This window comes from Pinus tabuliformis, chromosome X, assembly GCF_031772625.1.
Source record: "Pinus tabuliformis cultivar Carrire ecotype Pingquan chromosome X, CPIR1, whole genome shotgun sequence".
Taxonomy (NCBI): domain Eukaryota; kingdom Viridiplantae; phylum Streptophyta; class Pinopsida; order Pinales; family Pinaceae; genus Pinus; species Pinus tabuliformis.
This window is the reverse complement of record NC_142308.1, coordinates 1,598,635,382-1,598,654,506: the sequence shown is the minus strand read 5'-3', so window position 1 is coordinate 1,598,654,506 and position 19,125 is coordinate 1,598,635,382. Positions and strand designations below refer to the sequence as shown.

The following is a 19,125-nucleotide window of genomic DNA, read 5'->3' as shown; positions in this document are numbered from 1 at the left end:
GGAATGCATGGGTACTAACCACTGCAACCACCAGTCTTGTAGGATGTCCTTTGCATACATGGTTCTTCCAACCATTATAACTACACACCTGTACCTGTACCTGTAAATCCCCCTCCGGTATCATCATGGGTTTTATCGGATTACCCGTAACCATGCTATGGGTTTTATCGGATCACCCTCAACCATGCCACCAAGGGCTCTCAGCCACCAAGGCTAACCACAACCACGAAGGCTCAACAATGCCACCAAGGCACTCAATTCAGCCATGAAGGCTCTTCATGTTAAATTGAGATACCACTAGGGCACTCCAACCACCATGGGCCAAGGGTTTTGCCGGCGAACCCTAAACCATATTTACAGGAATATTTGTCCCACTTCACTCTTACACGTGGTTTCTGGCTTACCACAAACTGACACTGCAAATACAAAGCAGTTTTTAGATTACCACGAACTGTATGGAGATACACATGCCTTACAAGGCTTACATTTCACACTCCAACTCTGGAGTTACCAGGTACACAGTTTACAAAGACCACTATAAAACACCTAGACTTGCTTACTAATAAAATGTGACTCATAAAATAACATGCTAGTGAGTCTATTCCACAAACTCACACTAACTCAAACAAACTTTGACCTAGTTGTCCATCATCCTCCAATCTCTGATGCTTCTTGTGCACTTCATCTTTTGATCACATTCTAGGCATCTTTGTCTTTTCTTTCTATTTCTGATTTAATTGTCTTGGATTTACCAGCATGATTTGTTATAGTAGCTAATTCTAACAAAACCACTCCATTGAGTTAGCAAAGCTCAATGCTTCTAATTCCAAAACATTTATAGATACCACATTAATTTGTTTCTCATTGGAGTTTTATTTTTATTTTTAAATATGAAATTCTAAAAAATTTCACTTTTACATTGAGTTGATCAGGCTCAACGTGTTTACCTTTCCAAACTCCAATTCTGTCAAGTTGACCTGAAGAGAAATAAGAAGGCAGTAAACCTCCAGTTGCATGAAAAACATACTGTCCAGAGTTTTATCACTAGATCTTGTGGCAACAACTAAACCATTTGGGTTGATTTTGATACTTAGAACCCAACTTGTATGCCCAGGCATAGCACAAATAAGGCTCTTGTTGTCAACATCATATATATGAATATGCTTGTCATTTGAAGCAGAGAATAATATCTGAGAATCAGTGGGAGAAAAAAAATGAGGGATCTCACCGGCATGTAATGACCCTCCAAATAGTACAGGAATTTTCCACGTATCACATCAAATATTGCAATCATCTCGTCCATTATGCTACATGCAAGACGACTTCCATCTCGACTCCATGAAACAACTAGAACAAATTTCCCTCCAGCTTTTTCTCATGATTTTGTGTTAGTACCCTCTCCTTTAGGAACTTCAAGGGAAACATCTGTTTGCCATGAAGTAGTATCCCATAGCTTCACAGAGGTGCTACCCACTCCAGCTACAACCAACATATTCCCCTTGGAACTGCCTGTTCTAGGCTTCTGAAGGGGGCAAATCGAGCGTAGAACAGTGGTGTTGGTGTCGACATCGAAGACGCGGACGAAGCTGTCAAGGGAGGTGGAAGAGGCAATTGGGGTCGTAGGATGGGCAGCCAATGCCACCACTCCCAGGGAAAGGCCAATGTTGGTGGCCTCTTCTTCCAATTCATTGCCACTCCATATCTTAACGCTCTCATCCAATGATTCGCTAAGTAGTTTAACGAGCCTTGAGGTTGTGGCAGGAGCCCAAGTCACAGCCCTTAATTTCACCCACTGTCTATGCCATTTATTCATTATCAAAAAGTCGGGTTTTCTTCTTGAGTTCAATTAACAAAATTATATATTGGCCACTGATCAAATTAGCAAAGGCGATCAACAGAGGTCCCGGTAGCCTACTCCCTCAGATCCAAAACTTCACTAATCGCCAATCCCTTTTGAGAAGCAACCAGGTCACAAAAAATCAGCAGTGCCTAGATGCCCTGTGCAATCCAACAACCGCTCGATGGCCACCATGAATAGGCACAATCGGTCCATAGGTCTTTCACCACGATCTCGATCAGTGGACTCATATATCTGCAGACTCATAGATCTGCCACCGACGCCCTCATCGCTGATCGGCGTCACTAGCACGTAGCAGAGAAAAACTGTCTCCACAGATCCGCCAACAGGCCGACACATGATTGATTCGCTCCAGCCTCACGGTCTCCACCTCCGTTGCTCTAGCACTTGGCCTCCCAACAACCTCCACAACACGGATTCACCACACCACCACTGCGCCATACAGGGAGCTGGTTACCAATGACACCTCCACCTGTAAGATCGATGATGGACAAACTCAAAAATTGATTGGCAAACCAAGCTCTTTATTTCCTTGGCCCAGGAGGGGCCAGGCCCTCAGGGCTCCGATACCATGATAAAATATGAGAATCCAAATTAATTTATTAATCAAATGCAATTACATATATACAAGAATTGTTGTCTCAAGATAGGTACGCTATCTTGGACGCAAAATCTGTTGGTTGAGAGATTATATCAACCACACACCAATCTAGGAAATAGATCTTAACCACTAGGAACAAACTCCTTTACTTAGTAAGAATCACAACTGAGACAAGTAGGAATTAGATATTCCAACAACGCCTATAGCTTTTCTTTATTAGAGAACAATGAACCAAAGATAATAATGTCTAAATAGGCTTCACAACAATATCTCTTCTAGATACAACCATATGAATTTAATATGTGATCAACATCTTTCTTACAAATTCTTTACTAATCTGTATCCAAGTATATCATTATAGATACAATTACCACAGTTGACACTGAAGTACAAAGTATGTTTCATTTTCTTATTTCATTTATGTTTCATAACTTAATCTTTATAATAAAAACCTTTTGTTGTGAGAAATTAATGAAATTTATTTAAAAAAAATCCAAATTTTATTTTATCAAGAAATTATATGATCTCATTCACTCACTTTCACTTCAAAAATATTCTTTATTATGAAAACATTGAGTTAATTTCGAATTAAGCAAACATGCATTAAGGTGGTGTAAAGATTCTCATATCATAGATTGAATTTCAAAATTATCTAGATTTTCCTAGCATTGTAACTCCATTGCCATACCAGATCTTGGTCAATTTACTAGGTGTAGAAATTTAAAAGAATTGCAATTTATCAAGAAATTTAATCTAAAATCAAGAAACACATTTTTACTCTACTGATCTGCAAAATGAAATTCACAATTTAGAACAACATGCATAGACATGCAATAAGCAAAACCACAAATACACAGTGATTTCTAGGGGAGCCTAAATGGGAAAAAACCCTCCAGCCTCTTTGCATTAATCAGTTGAATAAAAAAAAGAGGATCGGATTTGATATGAAAGACGATGGAACAATGGCGGTTTAGGGTTTTGTTAGACCCTACAATGGCAGACTTGCTCAAATCACGACGCCTATGCAATAGTTTATTAGCAACAATGGCAATAACATACGACAACGAATAGAGTATTCGTCATGGATAACCTCCAGGGGGGGACTCGGTGCCTCCCCCCATCGATTAGGGAGAACCTCAAATTCAAACTGGAAATGATCAGACCACCAATCGGACAAAGCCAGCAAACCAGAATAATCAAGGCAAACACAAAAAGCCACAGGAAGAAACGGAAATGAATCAGAATGCACAGACAGCTAACGCAGGAATGGATGAGGTTCCCAAAGCAACCTCGGCAACCTGCAAACCTGTTGCAGCAGAAAGACCAAAGATTGAACTACCAAGTCAAAGAATCAATACCCAAATCCAGTTCATGAAGGATCATGCATTAATCGGGAAATTTATCGGCTTCTGGCCCACAGAGAAAGCCCTGCACGGTTGGATTGCAGCCAAATGGAAACCAAAAGGGCACATCACCCTGCAGCTGGGACCAAAGGGCTTCTTCACGGCGGTCTTCAACTATATAGAAGACTGGAATAGGGTAATTGATGGAGGACCCTACTTCTTCAATGCTGCTGGTCTATACCTGAGAGATTGGATTGAGAGATTCAACCCGGACAAAGAGGATCTAAGCTGGGCACCAGTCTGGATCCATCTTTACTCCCTTCCACTGGAATATTGGGATGAAGATTCACTGAAAGACATTGGAAATGGACTGGGGGAGTTCATTAAAATTGCGGAGGAGACAAAACTCAGAAGATATACGTCCTATGCCCGCATTTGTGTCTATATGCATCTAAGAAAAGCTCTTCTGGATATGGTAAGTCTATATCATGATGATTTTGAGTGGATTCAGTCAATAGATTATGAACATGTTCCATTCAGATGCAGAAAATGTCATGCCCATGGCCATCTCTTTCATGATTGCCCACTAAATGTGAAATCCCCAACTTATACCTCCTCAGAGAAACCTGATTCTGAGGGTTTCGCCAAGGTAAACAATCGCAAAAAGAACTACAAAAAACCTGCATCAAATCCTAAAAATCCTTCCACCAATACCTCAATGCCATCCACCAGTAACAACTTTGACATTTTAGCTCAACCTGCTCCGACAGACCCTGAGTCCCCCTTGCCCTCCAAAGAGCCTCTCAAGGTAACCTCTAAAGTCAACCCCACAGGCTCAGGGAAAACTCAAAAGCCCTCGCAATCCAAAGATCTCACCACCTCCATGCCCAGTATGACTCCGATCTAGAAACCTCATGGCATGGATATTGACATTTTTCAGCAAGAGACCACCACTTCAACAGACTTCGTGGTGGAAAGCAGTGAGGCCAAGCACATGGAAGAAGAGCCTGAAAGTATAGACATAGGAGATCTGGACATATTCGGCCTAGAGCAAGCTTGCAGGAAAAAAGAATTTGACAAAATCCCAGAAAGAGAGCTAGAAAGCTTGGAAGTTATCCTTTCCAGAGCACATCAGCAAAGATCTCTAGGTATTCAACCCAGAAATCAATGGGATGGGAAAAATATTCCTAAAGACACTAAGAAACGAGGGAGAAAGACAGACCTCCAAAGAACCATCCGCATTAGGGAAATTTTGGTGGAATCAGGAAGATATTCCAAGCTTACAAAGTACTACAGTCCCCTACCCAATACTGAAATATGAAGCTCACATATTGGAATATAAGAGGGCTAAACAGCCCTGGGAAATACAGAATGATCAAAAACATGATTCAGCAGGAGAAACCCCAAATTTTCTTCATGCAAGAAACAAAATGTAATTCTACCACACTTGGCCAAACTCTTGCCACAGCATGGCCAGGCAATCAAATAGTATCAGTGGATGCCTTAGGAGCCTCAGGAGGACTAGCAATATCCTGGGATGAACGAGCTATCACGCTTACTAACATCCATGTGAGTCATCATTTCATTCAAGCCACTTTTCATATAATAGGGACAAATGTGCATGGTCACCTCACCAATGTCTACTTCCCCCAGGAAGCAGTGAATAAGTTAGCCATTCTGAATACATTAACTTTGATCAACTCCACCAGAATACATCCGCTCTGGATAATAGGAGGAGACTTCAATATGATTACTAAACTAGAAGAAAAAAGCGGAGGCAAGAACAAACTGGACAGTGAAAGTACCCATTTAAGGAATTTCATATAAAACAACTGGCTTATTGATATGCCATTCAATAATGGTATCTACACATGAAACAATAGAAGAACTGGTACCCAACAAATCACCTCCCGACTGGACAGATTTCTGCTTTTAGACAATGCCATTCATCTTGGAGGAGATCTTTCAACCTCAATCTTACCTCTTTGTGGCTCAGATCATTGGCCTATTTCGCTCCAATGGCAAAGACTCAGGAATAACAATCGAAGACCTTTTCGCTTTGAAGCCTTCTGGTTGATGCATCCACACTTCAACAATCTGATACATACAACATGGAAATGATTCATTCCCCCGGAAGGTTAAAAAATGTATCAATTCCAACAAAAACTCAAACATCTCAAAAAGAACATCAAGCATTGGAATCAACTGACCTTTGGGAATATCTTTCGAGCTCAGAATGCTCTAGCTCAAGAAATGAAAAGAATCCAGCAGACAATAATTACTGAAGGAAGAACTAAAGCCTTCTCAAAGCCGGAAAAGCTCCTTCATATTCAAATAACAAAAAGAGAAAAGCAAGAGGAGATACTTTGGAAACAAAAATCTAGAGTCAGATGGCTTAAGGAGGGAGAGCGAAATACAAATTTTTTTCACCGCACCACCATATAGCAAAGAATGCACAACAATATCACTCATATTCAAAATCAGCAAGGAGTATGCTTGGAAAACCATGAGGACATATAAAAAGAGCTTCTTACATATTTCAAACGAGTGCATCAAGAACCACAAGTTGACCGACAACCAGCTATAGAGAAGATTATACAGAACATTTCGAGAATTATAATAGAAGAACACAATTAGTTTCTCCTTCATCCGATATCTCTACAGGAAGTCGATTCTGCTATGCAACAGCTCAAGGAAGGAAAGGCACCTAGTCCAGATGGATTTACCTCAAACTTCTTTCATTACTTCTGGGATCTCATCAAAGAGGAGGTCTGGCAGGTAGTTGAAGAATCCCAGACTATATGCTGGATGCTTCCCTCTCTGAACGTGACTTTTATTGCCCTTATCCCCAAAGAAGAGAAATCTCTAACTTCAGACAAATTCATGCCTATCGCTCTCTGTAATGTCATATACAAAATCATATCTAAAGTTATCGCCTCTCGCCTGAAGCTGCTACTACCTATGCTCATCTCGCCAGAACAATCAGGATATGTGGAAGGGAGGCAAATCACAGATGGCATCATTCTCACCCATGAGATCATACACTCCCTGAAGCAGCTCAAAAAATCAGGTATGCTCCTTAAAATTGACCTTTCAAAAGCTTTCGATAAGTTAAGTTGGACTTTCATTCAAAAGATGTTGATCGCCTTTGGCTTCTCCCCTCCATGGGTTAGATGGGTTATGAGTCTTATATCCTCTACTCTTTTCTCCATTTTGGTCAATGGCATACCTTCCACCCCCTTTCATCCCTCTAGAGGCATTCAACAAGGAGATCCTCTTTCCCCCTTTCTTTTTGTCTTAATGGCGGAAGGGCTAGGCATAAGTATAAAAAACACTCTTCAATCATAGCAGCTCAGAGGTATTTCCTTCCCCAATACCCCTAGTTTTACCTACCAACAATTTATGGACGATAACATGCTGTTTGGACATTCCTCTGTTCAAGAAGCCCTTAAAATAAAATCCGTTTTGAATGAGTTCTCTGAAGTCTCTGGTGCCAGCATCAATAATGTTAAATCCCAAATCTTTTTTTTTCATACCCCTTCCATCATTCAATCTTCTATAACCCGCATTTTTGGATTCTCAGTTACCTCTCTCCCTTCTAAATATCCGGGTGCACCCTGCATTAAAGCACTCCACCTGACAATTGCTCCTTAAAAAAATTGGAAACTAATTTTTGTTAAAATTAGTTCAAGACTTAAATATATGTTACACCTTGTTTCCCATAAATATCATTTCTAGTTAAATTGTCGTTGAAATATGCTTTCCCCAAATAATTATTAATTTCACTTAATTAATTTGTCGTTGAAATATGTTTTACACAAATAAATAATGACACGAAGATAATATACTTATTTTGAAAATCTTACTATATTTGGTCTCTGGAAATCGATACTTTGTATCCCATCACAACATCACGCTGACATTGTATATGAGTCAAGCTGGCTACTTCACAAAGAGATAAAGAAGTTTATAAAGGGTAAGTCCATCCAGAATCGACGGCTAAATTGAATCCTTTTAAATGTATTATAAAATTAACAAAACCGTCCGGAAAAACGGATCCAGGATGAATAAACAACTTTTTTCATTATTGGAAGCCACAAATTTATTGGAAAGTGCGGCACTGCGATAACCTTGAATACCTCGGTCCTCGGACATAGCATTCCAGCTAAACTCAGCCATTTTAAATATATATTTTACAATTTCAAGAAAAGCTCACCAACCTTGCACGCGATTCGCATATTCCAATGAACACTTCGTTGAAGCCTGTCAAAATTATCCGGCCTAAAAGTGAACCTGGTTAAAATATATTTAAAGATTCAACCTGCTTCTTCCCGAAAGTATTCCAGGATTAAGGCCGACGCAAGGTGTATTCCAGGAATTGAGGCACTGGAAGGTTCTAGTACACCTTTTGTTAATTATAAAGATTAATTTTATGCAAGAAATAGCTAACGGAGAGATATGCAATCCTTCACTAAAAAGGAATTTTGGATTTTCCACAGTGAAGCTTAAGATGAATTTGTCATTCTCATTAGCATTTATTTTGATAGTCTACTCATATTTATGGAGCCGCAATTATGCAGCGGCGGTTTGTCATAGCGCTATTTACAGTTTTGGAGATTCTTTGGTTGACACAGGGAACTTCTAAGCCTCAAATCCCGCTGCCGCTGGAAATATGGCTAGATCGCCTTATCGTTAAACTTATTTCAAGAGAGCAACATGTCGCTTTTCTGACGGTCGATTAGTTGTGGATTATATCGGTATGTTAGAAGCTTCTAACGAATAAACAGGTTTTTGATGTTTTCAAAGTAATAGACTAATTACTTTCGGTATTTGACAGCTCAAGCTTCAGGTCTGCCTTTCGTGGCCCCATATCTGAGTAACACTAGTAAACTTTGAAGTGGCTGGAAGCATGGTTAACACTAGCGGTGTTAACTTCGCAGTGGCTGGAGCCACGACCTTGGAACCTAGTTTCTTCTTAGCAAAGTCAATCTCGCCCTCTATGACTTCATTTTCGCTGGACACGCAGATCCAGTGGTTTTTGGAGCACAGGAAAAAATTTGTTCCCACTCTCCAGGTTGTTGTTCTTGATCTTTATAAAATGATCTAGCTAAATTTCACTCGTTCTGTGACTTTATTAACCTCTAACTGTAAGGGATTCGAACTTGTGACCAATTTTGTCAAAATATGTAGACTGTGAGAAGAATTTTGCAAATCCATAGTTTATGGTGGGAGAGATTGGCGGAGATGACTACACTGATCCATTCATGCAGGGACGGCCGATGGAAGAGCGGAAACCTTTCTCCCTTTGGTCGTCAATAAGACCATAAAAGCAATGCAGGTGAGTCTCTAAAATTTCAGTCCATTTCAAAGGAGCTAAGCTAAGGTAAGCTAAATTCGTTCAATTAAAGCAAAACTCTATTTCATAAGCGGACGCAAAGCAAAAGAATGGGAGAACTGCTCTTCTGCCAAGAGTGCGAGAAGAAGAGTAAAAATGTGTACAAAGAAACTCACATGTCCGTCGTTGGAGAAACGACAGATCCGGAGTAGTGAAGATGAGAGAGGCCGTCAGGCAGAGGATTCTCAGAGTGGGAAGAAATCATTTGAATTTCATCAGGGAGAGGATTCTCAGAGTGGTAAGAAATAATTTGAATTTTATAGGGACAGGCACTTACAACGACGACAATCGAGGTAAAACTTCAATATGGTTGAGGTAAAAAGGCAAGTTGCCGCTAATACAACATTGAGCTGTCATTGAATGAAGTGAAAGGTGAAGGAAATAGTAATGTTTATCGTTTGATTGGCCATCTAAATTGGTAGTATTTAGAAATGTATTTAAATATAGTTTGATCGGCCATCTAAATTGTAGTATTTAGAAATGTATTTAAATATAGTTTGATCGGCCATCTAAATTGGTAGTATTTAAAAATGTATTTAAACATGAAAACAGTATAAGAAATTTTAGAACTTTGTAACCAAATAATTTAGGATAAGTGAAAATTGTTTCATCCGCCAAAGCTGGGAAGTGGGTTTGATTCAATGTCAAATATTATTGAGGCATTTTAAAACGAAGACTAGCCCATTTAAAATGGGAGGAGACAAGGAAAAAAACAGTCTTAAAGGGAAAGTACTCAGGTGGTCGCAATAAGCATTCAAACAAGCCTCCTCTACAAGGATGTGGCAACAAGCAGCCCAAAGGAAAATTCATTGATGATTTTGTATTCCATAGTTCCACATCCACATCTCTTACTGGGTCATCTGATCTTTATGTGAAAAAATTGTTAAATGCAAAATAGAAGTTGGAAGTTTTAGAAGCTAAAGAGTAGTGAATAATTCATAAAATTCATATAATAACAGTTGAAAACAAAGTTTTAGGAAAAAGCAATAAAGTTTTGAAAGAACAAGTGACATCGCTATAGGAAGCTCTCCTGATAGGGAACACAGGATGGCAATGCATGAAAGCGGATGTGCAAAACACAAAGAAATTTGTAGTGGAAAGTATAGAGGCAGTGAATGCGAAACCATCCTAGAATAAAGGGAAAGAGGTTGCCCAAATAGACAACCATCGAGAGAAGGCAAGAGAAGTAAGGAAAGGAGATTCCATAAAAGTTTCCAAAACTTGGGCTCAAGTTATTAGCAATTCTGCTAATAGGGAAGGAGAAACAAACATTTAGATTGACAATATGCAAGATAGAAAAAGCAAGGAAAGACAAAATAGAGCAGCAAACATAATTATTAAAGGGATGAAATACTATGGGAAAAATGAATGTACTCTTGACCTTGCAAGGGACTTCTTGAAAGACAAGTTGCTATGGCAAGGACAAATATGTCAAGCATGGAGGGTGGGTAAGTTTAACGGTGAGAGACCCAGACCCATAAAATTCATCATGCCTAGCTTGGACGATAAATATATCATTCGAAGCAAGAAACATCTCTTAAGGGGTTTTTTTTTTTTCTAGAAAAAGATTTAACTGTAAGACAACAAGAGGAAAGGAGAGAGGAAATGTTAAAGGTTAGGGCAGCAAGAGATGAAGGAAAGAGAGCATGGATCTATAAAGGTAAAGATGTCATAGCGCGTTTTGGACCTCCTTTCAAAATAGAGCAGCAAGATGGTAATAAAGAAGAGGCAACAAACTCTTCAATAGGAAATCAGGAAGCAAGGTCAGTATGGGAAAGCAAGGACAAAGACTCAATTGTGATTCTTTCATGTCAAAATAAATAGCAATCAAGTCATACCCAAATTTCCTTAAGATTAGTTTGTTGGAACTATAGAGGTTACCCATGGAGACGATGAACTGGGTTAGGGCCTATTGCGGAAGATAGAGACATAATTTGCCTCATAGAAACACATGAGCATGAAGGGTGCAAGACACCTTTGTTTGAAGGATACTGGAAGATCGCAGTGTGGGACAAGGCAACGAGGAATGAAAAAAGACACAGGGTATCATGGTATTAGTGAGAGAAAAACAGGTCGTCTCATTCAATTAGAAAGAGAAGACTCAAATAAACAATTCATTTGGTTTAAAATATCAGAAAATGGAAATCACATCAGAATTGCAGCATGTTATTTTGCGCTGCAAGTTTCAAAAATCTACAAAAGTAGAGAGTTTGACCACAAAAATCCCTTTGCAGCCTTAAAAACATATAGTGAAACGTATTCTCAGCCAGGTGAAGTCGTTATAGTGGGTGATTTCAATGCTAGAACTACAAGTGAGCAAGCTAGCATTTTTTGTTGTAAAGAAGATTGCAATCCTATTTGGCTTATAGAAGGGAGTAATCATCAGTGGAAAAGAATTTCAAAGGACAAGGGCTGCAATCTCTTTGGTGAACAATTACTTACTCTATGTGGGGCCTTCGATTTAGTCATTTGTAATGGCTTGACTAGATGGGAAAAGTCCGGTAATTTCACTTGAAATACTTACAATGGAGCAAGTGTAGTAGATTATGTAATTTTCTCGCATGGTTTGCGTGAGAAAATGGAGGAAGTTTTGATTGGAGATCAACTTTGGGACTTAAAATAAGATCACAAGCCAATTTATTTAAGTTTCTCTTGTACCGAAAAGAAACAACTAGAATAAAAAACCCAGTGTGTTCAACAAAATCTCCCAAATAACAGAATTCTTTTGACTCCAGCTAATTGTAATACCTTCAAAATGATGCTATAGAGGCTCTTCGAGAAGGAGAAAATCTCAATTCATGACCTTCATAGTCACGAATTAACACATTTAATTCAAAATGCACTTGCAAAGTGAAAAAAAGCAAAAATTGAGAAGTCTGAAACCAATTGCTTTCCAGTTAAAGCTTGGTTTGACGAGGAATGCAAAAAGGTGAGGAGAATGCGGAAAGAGACAAACAAGGATAACATAAATCTCAAAGCTTACAAGAAGATATTAAGAAAGAAAAACATTGATTTCATGGTTTCAAGGAGGGAAGAATTAATCTTTCTTGGGAAAAATAATCCCAAGTTATTTTGGAAGGAGCTACAACAAAGAAAGATGTACACTAAAAATAGTATTACAGTTTCTAAATGGTTTGACTATGCAAGATAACTCTATGAACACGATCCCAAGGTTGACCCTCCCTCCTTGGTTGACACTGATATTGAACTCTTCATAGTTCAAGAGGTAGAGATGGGTATCAAGAAGTTGGGTGTTGGAAAAGCAAAAGACTTAGTTGAACTCTAAGTAGAGTATCTAAAGTGGGGCTCAAAGATTCTTGCACCTCACATTACAAAAATTTCCAACAACATCATACAACAGGGGTTCCCCACAGATTGGACAACTAGTTTGGCAATACCTCTTTTCAAAAGTGGTGACGTCAATGATCCCTACAATTATAGGACCATAATGATAAACCCTTTATTTTCAAAGTTATTTGGAAGCATGCTAGAAAATAAAATCAACAAGTGGGCAGAAGAAAGAGATAGGCATGCTAAAGTGCAAGCAAGTTTTAGACCTAAACATTCCACAGTCGATCATTGTATAACTTTAAGGCACATCATTGAAAAGGTTTGGGAGAAAAATGAAGAAATATTTTGTTGCTTTGTTGATTTCATAAAAGCATTTGACATAGTTCCTAGGGATAAGCTCTAGCACAGAATGGAGGAACTTGGGGTTCCTAAACATTTGAGAGTAGTTGTGCATAGGCTATATGAAGAGGTGAAAATCAAAATTAGAACTTCAGCAGACATTTTTGAAAGTTTTAGAAACGTTATCGGGGTTAAGCAAGGTTGCCCACTATCTCCTACACTTTTTGGTTTATATATTGACAAGCTTAAGGAGTGGTTAAATTCACAAGGGGGTGATGGTATCTATTTAATAAGTTTGTTATAAGGCTTCTTTTGTATGCATATGACCTTATTTTGATTGCTAAATCTGATCTTGGTTTGCAAGAGCACTTACTATCCCTTGAGCATTTTTGTAGAAGGGTGGGGATGCAAGTCAATATTAGTAAAATGAAATAGTGATTTTCTCTAAAAAGAATAAAACATAACCATCATATGTTATACTTTGAAGACAACATTTTGGAAGAAGTTGCGGATTACAAATACCTTAGAATTCACTTCAACAAAAATCTAAGCTTGGATGGCTATAGAAAGAAAATAACTTTGGGGGGTTGGAAAGCATTTTATGCTTTTCAAAATAGGTGTAGAAAGGCAGAATTATGGGACTAGAAAACCACTCAAAATCTTTTTGGGCTTCTTGTGATTTTTGTGATTCTATATGGTTGTGCACTGTGGGCCAACAGTACATCTGACATGTACTGGAAACAAATTGAGAAAATTCAGAAGCGTTTGATTAAAAACAAATTCAAAATTAAAAGTGTAGTTCCTTATGCTATCTTGTTAATTGAAACAAAAGTTGCGCTTATTGAAGCAATTTCTATGGTGCAAGTCATAAAGTATTTAAAAAAAATTGAGCAAATGGAAATGGTAGATGGCCTAAGATTGTCTTTAATGACATATTGTGTGATCCAAATTGGATCCTTAAACATTTCTCATGACTATTTCAAAATTATGTTAGATCAAATCTTATGAATAACAAGTATAAAAAATGACCTCTGGACAATGGCAATTGTGGCCTACACGGAACAACAAAGATCCTCGGTCAAGGCACGTTGACTGTTGGCCCATGGAGACCATGCATGGACACAAATTGGCAATCAGAAGCCCAGATCCAGAAACAAAGGCAGTTTCTGATATGTGAATTGCAGGACAAAATGCTCAAAGAAGGAAAGCCCCGAGTGCTCGGTCACGAGGGAAAATAGGAAACCGTGCAGAAAAATTCAAAAGGTGGGTCCCGCACCCAAAACTAGCAGGATATCACGTGCACTTCAAGCGGTAAGTGGGTTCGTTCAAGTTCAGCGTGATGCCATACACCGGGTGATGCGTGTCCAACGGATGAGAGAGAAAACTGCTTACATCGCGTGAGTAACAGTCGAGCAACTTACCTGGGCGATATAGACGGAGACCATAGGATCTAGAGGCTCCAGATCAACGGTGGAGAATTAACCCAATAGATGATCGGATTCGACGGGAAAACAGACTGAGGCACATAGAGATTTGAGGTCCGGCATGACCGATGAGCTGGCATAAGGATTAGTTTCACGGGAAAATCCTAGAGTAACGGAAATAACGATCGTTCAAAAGGAAACTGACACTCAGTCCCTAAGGCGACAAGTGGCCACCTCTCTGTGCAGCATTACACATCGATGACGACGTAGAGCAGGGGAATTATAGTGGACCGAGGCAGGTGATTTAGAGAGTCGGGAAGAGGAAACAAACAGTCAGGGAGAAGATTGGATTTAAGCCACAAACAAACAAAGAATAGGGGGAACAAAAGTAGAGAAAGAAGCGAATTGCAAAGAATAGAGAAGCCGAGCTGACCTGCAGAGCAAAGGCAGCATCGAGCAGATAGAGATAGAGAGAGTCCGAGAGTCTGAGAACTCCAGAGAGGGCTTGAGAGGTTCAAGCAACTCCTTTGTGTATACCTGTCAGGTACTGAGTACCAAATTGGACTCATACCATTGAGACCAGTTGAGGTCGAGATTCAGTAAGGGGGAGTCTGTGTACTCTAGAGGCTTGGGGGATCCAAGTACCACCCTACTGATCATAATCTATTAAGTGAGACTCAAATTGAGCTCCTTATTGTAAAATCTCTTCTTAAGACACAATAGAAAAGGCCACCACTGAAGCTGGACCAGGAGACGTAGCCTAGGAGGATTGGGTGAACTCCTTATTAAATTTGTTGTGTTCTGTATTTGCTCACTGTGTTTCTCTTACTATTTCAAGTGTCCGTGTATTTCGCAATCTTATCGATCCGTTGCCTAAAATAACATAGACACACCCCAACACATGAGTCTGTAATACCTTCATTAATTAACTAAGATCATTCACGAGTGATTTCAGATCAAGTGGTATCAAAGCTCCTAGGTTGTTTAAGGTTAGACAAGCTTGTGCTGGATTTTTGTTGTTGAATTCTAACTAGATCAAAGCTTAAATTAGGAGAAGGAGAGCTGGTCAAAACTAACTCGGAGATTGGAAGAGTCTATCCTCAGAAGAAAATGTCAGAAGAAAGTCCCTTGGGGCCAGAATCTCAATTTATAGATAGTTTCTTGGCCATGAGGTCCATGGTAGAGGAAATGTATAAGGACTTTAGGAAACATAAAGATGATGAATCATCAGGCTCCAAGCAAGATAAAGGAGAAGAAGAGTCTCTCCTCTATGACCACTCAAAAGGCAAAGGGAAAGAAGAAAACTTTCTCACACCTCCTAATAGCCCTGAACATAAAAAGAAGACATCTTTGATTAAATTAGATGTTAAATTTGATTTACCAATATATGATGGAGAGTTGAATGCAGAGAAGCTGGATAATTGGATCAGACAAATTGATGTGTATTTTTGAGTGTGGAGTATTGACTCAGATAAGAGTAAGATTCAGCTGGCCAGCCTACGCCTCGGAGGGACTGCCTTGGTATGGTGGGAAGGCTGGACACATGCTGACATGAAAAAACATGGTAAGATTCTTTCTGTCTGGAGTGAATTTGTTTCTGCAATCAAAAAACAGTTCTATCCACTAGCTTACATGCAGCAAGCCATGATGAGCTGGAAAACTCTTCGCCAATTAAAAGGGAAAAGTGTACAGGGCTACACCCAAGAATTTAGGAGGAGAGCTTTGATTCTAGGAATTTTTTTAGACTCACCTGAAACTCTGCTGAAGTACATAGGGGGTCTACACAGCTACATGAGGCACACTATCCTCATGTTTAATCCCACTAGTATAGATGAGGTATTTGTTCAAGCTGCGCATCTAGAAGCTAGAGAAAGAATGGGAATCCAAAAGTTGGGGGATCATCCAAACCCATTGCAAGCAAGAATAAGGAGAAAATAAAACATAAATGGAAAGAAAGGAAGGCCAATACTGCACAAAAGACAAAGTCTTCATGCACTCACTGTAAAAAGGATGGGCATGATGATGAACACTGTTGGATTCTACATCTAGAGTTGAGATCCAAGAAGTTCGAAGGCAAGAAGAAGAAGACTGCTGCAGCTATTCAGAAATATTTGGGGTCAGACTCAGGAGATGAAACAACCATTGCAGCCACAGGTATAAGAGGTAAAAATTCTGAAGCATCTACTAGTAATTCTGCACAATCTATTAATGATGAAGAAAATGAGAGAAAAATACATGAGCTTTTCCATATTCCAGTTGTTTCCAAACATCAAAATATTGATACTTTGTTTGATAGTGGTTCACAAGTAAATTTAATTTCTGAAGCAATTGTAAAGAAGTTGAGACTATTGACTACACCTCACAAGAAACCATACCCATTAGGTTGGTTAAGTGATAAAGCACAACTACAAGTGACTAGACAATGTAAACTTAAGTTTTCTTTTGGGTCAGCATTTGTAGATGAGATTGAGTTAGATATAGTTTCTCTGGATATATGTGGAATTGTTTTAGGAAGTCCTTACTTGTATGATAGGAAAGCTATTTTCTATAGAGTTGAGAACAAGTATCTACTCGTTAAAGATGGAATTGAATACTTTGTAAGAGATCATAAGCTCAAGAATAATTACACTCTCATAAACTCAGGGCAGATGAAACGAATTGTAAATTCATGCAAACAATTTTTACTGATGGTTGTAAAAGAAAAGAAACCTGATAAAACCAATGTATTTAAGGGCTGTGATGCTAAACAACAAACTAATTTAGAAAAAGTTGTTTCAAAGTATGATGTCTTGTTTCAAGAACCTAAAGGTCTGCCACCCAAAAAGGAAATAGTGCATGATCTTAATTTGCAGCAAGATGCTCCATTGCCTAACATTGGGATGTACAGGTTGTCTGCTTTAGAGAATGCAGAAATCAAGAAGCAGGTGCAGGAGTTGCTTGAGAAGGGGTTCATCAGACCTAGCACATCACCATGTGGGTCACCAATCGTTTTGGTGATAAAGAAAGATGGCTTGTGGAGAATGTGCATTGATTACCGAGCACTGAATAAGATAACGATAAAAAATCGTTATCCCCTTCCTCGCATAGATGATCTATTAGATTAGTTAAAGGAAGCTGTTTATTTTTCCAAGCTAGACTTGCATAGTGGATATCATCAGGTCAGAGTTGCAGAACAAGATGCATGGAAGATTGCTTTCAAAACAAAGCAAGAATTGTATGAGTGGCTGGTTATGCCTTTTGGCTTAACTAATGCTCTTGCTACTTTCATGAGAATAATGAATGATGTACACAGACCTTTTCTTAATGATTTTGTTATTGTATATCTGGATGACATTCTTATATTTAGCAAAATGTGGGAAGAACATTTAAAGCATGTTAAGCAGACACTAGATGTTTTGAAAAGAGAAAAACTTTATGTTAAACTCTCCAAATGTGAATTTGGCAAAACATCTTTGAATTATTTGGGACATATAGTAGGGGGTGGTGAATTGAAGATGGATCCCTCTAAAGTTACAATCATTATAAACTAGCCTAAACCCAAATCTGCTATAGAAGTGAAAAACTTCTTAGGAGCAGCACAATATTGGAGAAAGTTCATTTCTAACTTTTCCTTAATTGTAGCTCCCTTACATGCTTTAATAGGATTGAACAAGGTGTTTCAGTGGGGAGGCAAACAGCAGAAAGCCTTCGACACCTTGAAAGAAAAGATTAGTACAACACCAGTACTAGCATTGCCCGATCTTCAAAGACCATTTGAGATCCAAATAGATGCCAGTGACTATGCCATGGGAGCAGTGTTGATACAGCACGGTAAACCCATATCATTCTGAGACATTTAATTTTGCAGTAGTTAACTATCCAACATATGATAAAGAATTGTATGCATTAGTACAGAGTGTGAAAAAGTGGAAACATTACTTAATGGGCAAAGAGACAGTCATACATACTGATCATCAACCACTTCAATATCTACACTCCCAAACTAATTTGCAACGATCAAGACACTATAGGTGGATGGGCTTTCTACAACAATTTCATTTAGTCATCATATATAAAAAGGGCATACACAATAAAGTTGCAGATATGTTATCTAGATCTATATAAATGCATCCACTATACTTAAGCATAATTCAGTACTGCATGAGAGCTACATTGAACAATATGCTCAATATATGGACTTCAAAGATGTATATGCAACTTTAAGTCAAGGCAAACGAATAGAAGAATCAGATTATCATGTTAAGGACTAACTCTTGTATCATTGTGGGAAGCTATGCATTCCACAAACTGAAAGAGTAAAAATAATTTGGGAAGCACACACTTCTATAATATCAGGTCACTTTGGTGTAAGTAAAACAGTTGCACAGCTGCAAAGATTTTGTTATTGGCCAAAAATGAATGAGACAGTTTCTAGATATGTAAGAGGGTGTACCATGTGTGCTAAAAGCAAGCCCAGCAATAGAAAACTAGGCTTGTACACTCCACTGCCAGTTCCTTCTCATCCTTGGGAAAGTATTTCCATGGACTTTGTTGGAGGACTGCTTAAATCTAGGAAAGGTCATGACTATTTATATGTTGTTGTGGATAGGTTAAGCAAAATGTGTATTTTGATACCTTGTACCAAACAGATTACAGCTGAACACACTGCAAAGTTGTTCTTTCAGCATGTATGGGTTCATTTTGGATTACCCACTTCCATTGTATCTGATCGAGACACCCGATTTGTTGGGAAATTTTGGTCAAGTCTGTGGGAACTAATGGACACCAGACTAAAGAAAAGCACAGCCTTTCATCCACAGATAGATGGCCAAACAGAAGTAGTCAGCATGAAAGTGATCCAATTTCTCACAGGCTATTGCAGCAAGCATCCCAAA

The 19,125-nt window shown here is 38.8% G+C and overlaps 1 pseudogene; it reads right to left on the bottom strand.

Annotated features, from left to right (window-relative positions):
- Positions 1-914: 914 nt before the first annotated feature.
- LOC149146142 (WD repeat-containing protein VIP3 pseudogene) lies at positions 915-1,813 on the bottom strand (annotated as a pseudogene).
- Between the last annotated feature and the right edge of the window lie 17,312 nt (positions 1,814-19,125).